Raw genomic sequence first — 4,547 nt, 5'->3', positions numbered from 1 at the left:
ACCATTCTTTTCTTTTTTTTTTTTTTATAGCATTTGTTATGAAAATAGCAACACAGTTTAGAAACTATAGCTACAACATGCCACAGCTGTCATATAAATCTTTAGTTAAAAATCTATTCCCTTAACAGATTATATATTATAAATTCTACAACTAGTCAAAATTTGCCACAATAAATGCAATAGACCATGATAAATTCTAGTAAATATGGTCTTCATGAGTTTAAAAAGCTTGCGGGATGATGTTTTCCCCTCTTTTCATCAGTCATTTTAGTGGCTGTTTTAGATCATGTTTGACTTTCTCCGTAGCGTTTTACTATCCTCAATAGAATCCAAATGGGTCGCACATTATCATCAGCTTCGCATAGGAACGGTTCATGCAAATCTTAACACTACACTCTCAGAAATAAAGGTACAGAAAAGACCAAAAAAAGGTACAAATGCTCGTCGCTGGGGCAGTACCCCCAAGGGGAACAAACTTGTACCATATTAATGGGTACAAAGAAGTACCCCTACAGTTTGTGCCTTTTAGGTACAAATACGTACCTTTGAGGGTGCAAATGGCTCATCGCTGGGGTGGTACCCCCGAGGTACAGCAATGGTACCCTTTTATATTGTACCTTTTGAGAGACAATTTGGTACCTTAGCAATACATTTGTACCTTAATCCACTGGTACAAAAATGTACCCCATTAGATGGTACCAATTTGTTCTCGTTAGGGGTACCACCCCAGCGACGATGCAATTGTACCTATAAAGTGGCAAAAATGTCCTTGATAAATAGAAAAGAATGAGAGCAAAAGAAAGCAATATTTTGTTTTCCCACAATCAATGATTTAAAAGAAGTTAAACTGTACAAATTAAAATACTGGAAAGAGAATAACGACCGCACACCACAATCTTCGTTTGCAATAAACTTTAATAAACAAAGTTTTTCACATTTAAACAACTTTAATAGAGAATCACTTTATGAATGCATTACTTACTGCAGTGTAAGAACATAACATAAGATAACATAACGCTTTATATTGACTAAAAGCTACTGTGAGTGTTCATTGTATGCTTAAAGGATTAGTTCACCCCAAAAAGAAAATTTCCTAATAATTTACTCACCCAATGCCATCCAAGATATCCATGTCTTTCTTTCCTCAGTGGGAGAGAAATTTTGTTTTTTGAGGAAAACATTTCTGGATTTTTCTTCTAACAATGGAGTTCATTGGTTACCATCGTTTTTAAGTCCAAATCAATGCAGTTTTAAAAGTCTTTGAAGTGTTTAAACGGGCTGTACGCAATCACAGCTGAAGAAGAGGTTGTTTTCTAGCGAAACGATGTCAGTTTTAAAAAGAAGAGAATGTGGTGTTTCAATATTAGATGCTCCAGTCTTAGAAAGAAAAGACCAAACTAATCTGTGGTGGACAGGACAAGTTTCACACCTAGAATATATTGTCCACAGCACATCAGGCCCTCATCCACAGGAATGGTTACTCTGTCAATCCTCGTAATGATGTACTGTCATGCTGTGCTCTTCAAACTTCCAATGTAGATCGGCTGTGGTCTGGTCTTTGATGCGGTCTCAAAACTGCTGCAGAGGGATGCAATAGTGGCTCCACGCTAAGAGTTAAGGGAAAAAATAAATACATTTTAGGAGTTTATAATGCATCAAGACATCATTACAAAAATAACGGTCCATGTAAAACTTACCGGTACAAAATTAAATTGAAAGAAATGAAATTTCAGATTTAACATTGCATCGACTTCCATGCAACGGTGGCAGAAGATATGCAAGAACAACCATCATTGTGTAGCACTTTTTAATCTGAAAATTAATGAAAACAGACTAGAGATGCAACAAATGTTTAAGTGTAGGATTAAGAGTAGGGCTGCACGATTAATTGCATGCGATTGTCACGCGCATTTCGTCAGTAAAGCCGGTTCCCTGATTACCGCTAAATCGCCATCACCTGCTTTCAAATGGAGCGGCATTTAATAGACAGAGCCGTAGATCGCGTTCATTATCGAAGGCGATTCATCTGCGATATGAACTTGATATTGCGTGGCTTGTCAGTGATCTACGGTTCTGTCTATTAAATGCCGCTTCATTTGAAAGCAGGTGATGGCGATTTAGCGGTAATCAGGGAACCGGTTTTACTGACGAAATGCGCGTGACAATCGCATGCAATTAATCGTGCAGCCCTAATTAAGAGCAGCCTATGGGCCTAGGGTTGTTGTGATAACCACAATATTACAATACTGACAAGCCAGCCACAGAGGATGGCAACCATAAAGTTTATTTTATTTATTTTTTTAAGACTAAACTGTCCACATTTTACACTCAATGCATGTGTTTTTAAGGTTAAATAAGTTAGTAAGGGTGAAGAGGTTTTGTTTTTTTTTCATTAAGACTTGAATGTGTACCATTACCATTATTATGTATTTACAGCAGCTCCATAGATTTGCACTAAAGAAACCTAAACAGTCAGAGATCAACATGTGCAATTACCTGCATCTGTCCTCCTTCACGTCAAGTCATATTAATGAATATTTGTTATGATAAATTAAACAAGAGATGTGCGTGTAAGTAAAGACTTCACACTTACATAGTATCTGCTTGGTCTTCCATCCCCTCTAAAAGAGAAAATTACTCCTTTCCAGGGTAGAATCAGCTTTCAACTCCTCAGTCTTTCCATCTGTTATTTATCCAAAAGAGGAAACATTTTCAAAATATATCAGTATCAGCAAATATATCAACTTTTGCATTGTCTATTAAAATATCTTAAAGGGATATTACACCAAAAAATGAAAATGTTATTGTTACTCCCCCTCATGTTCCAAACCTGCATGAGTTTCTTTCTTCTGCTGAACATAAAAGATATTTTTAAAGAATGCTGGTAACCAGACAGTTGACGGTAGCCTGTGACTTACATAGTTGGGAAAAAAATATATAAAAATACTATAAGTCAATGGATAGCATCAAGTGTCCTGTTACCAACATTCTTCAGAACGTCTTCTTCTGTGTTCAACATAAGAAACTCACACAGGTTTGTAACAGTATGAGGGTGAGTAGAATAATTTTTTTATAACTTTATGTAAAAGAAGAAAATAAGTAAAGACTGAAATGCAATGAGACCTACACACACAGCATATCCGAGCAGCATTAGTACTCAAGCCATTGTGGGAGTCCCCTTAGATGTTCATCTTCACTGCTGATTAAATCAAAGAACAAAAAATTTAAGAACAAAGTATTGATCTCAACAAAATACATTCATTTCTAATATCTATCAAACAGTCAGATGATGTTGTAAGCTTACTAAGTTATATCATGAGAAATTTAGAGGCCAGCTGACAACAACCAAGGCATAAGATAGATTGACAGACAGAACATAGATTGCAAATTATATTGCCTAAAAAAGACATCTAAAATATCCTCACATTAAAATGCTTGACGTGAAATCGGTCAAACCTTCATCTCTGTCGACATCAAATCAAATTCTTGACAACATCCTTGAAGAAAATTCATACCGTAGAAAGTAATGCGATGAGAACAGACAACATTTCACTCGGTCAACCGCAAAACACATCACAGGAGCACTGTGAACGTACCTGATGCAGCAAAGCAAACGCTCCACGTTAAATCCTTCACTTATAATGCACTCTTTTAACGTTAGTTGTTTATATTGATCTGGTGTGCTTGTCGTGCGCTCTGCCTGGCTAACACTTCACTAACGCTACACTGCTCGACGCACGTCGCCACTCTCCAACTAACGTTAATTAACAACATATTTGTTAGCTAACTATTTCTATGATCGTTTTTTTCAGCACTATGCATTTTAACAAGTATTATCTACCGTAACTTACGGAACGGTCCAAAGCATCGCGATTCCCCTCAAACCAGGCCGGAGTGAAAAGAGCGCGATCCGCCGCAGTTTGAAAAGACGAGAGGCGTGACGTGATTGGCCGACAAAAAACAGCCGTTAACATTGTAATAAATTGAAATATATATAATGTATATTTATTTTTATAAATGATTATTCATTATTTATAGAGCTTTTTATGTGCTACCATATGAAATATATGTATTGTTTTTATTTTCATAAACACAAACTGCCCGCCCAGGAGATAACACATTTATTGTGTCAATCTGTCCAAGGCATACCACATTTACAAATTATGACAAAGGCTCTATCAGTCTTAGAAAAGGCACGCATAAGTAGCTGCTACCCCAGAGGATTGTGTACCCTGTAACTTGAAAAGTACTTCTTAGTACCCCACAGGAAGTGTACCCTTTGACTTGAATAAGGTACTTTTTTGTACCCTACAGGATGTGTACCCAAAAGGTACTTCTAAGTACCCCATGGGAACACGATAGGACCTTTAATGGTACATTTGTGAATGTTGTACCTTAACTATTACTTTATATGACAATGTACCTTTTCAAAGGGTACATATATGTACCTTTCACCATGCATATTTCATTGTGTACCCCTTTTCTTTGGAAAGGTACTTTTTGGTACTCAGCTGGATACATGTTTGTTCCTTTGCTGGCACATTTGT

The 4,547-nt window shown here is 36.7% G+C and overlaps 1 long non-coding RNA gene across 3 annotated transcripts; it reads right to left on the bottom strand.

Moving 5' to 3' along the window:
* Positions 1–897: 897 nt before the first annotated feature.
* On the bottom strand, positions 898–3,819 carry LOC125280478. 3 transcript variants are annotated; one of them, XR_007187619.1, is made up of 5 exons: positions 3,597–3,819; positions 3,128–3,497; positions 2,594–2,683; positions 1,698–1,812; positions 898–1,607 (listed from the first exon to the last, which is right to left on the bottom strand). It is a non-coding gene; the product is annotated as an uncharacterized LOC125280478 (long non-coding RNA). The 3 variants fall into 3 exon arrangements; XR_007187620.1 differs by having other exon boundaries at positions 3,128–3,199; XR_007187618.1 differs by having other exon boundaries at positions 3,128–3,819.
* Between the last annotated feature and the right edge of the window lie 728 nt (positions 3,820–4,547).

This window comes from Megalobrama amblycephala, linkage group LG12 (genome assembly GCF_018812025.1).
Source record: "Megalobrama amblycephala isolate DHTTF-2021 linkage group LG12, ASM1881202v1, whole genome shotgun sequence".
In the NCBI taxonomy this organism is placed as follows: domain Eukaryota; kingdom Metazoa; phylum Chordata; class Actinopteri; order Cypriniformes; family Xenocyprididae; genus Megalobrama; species Megalobrama amblycephala.
Note: the sequence above shows the minus strand (reverse complement) of the source record. Positions and strands in the feature narration are given on the sequence as shown.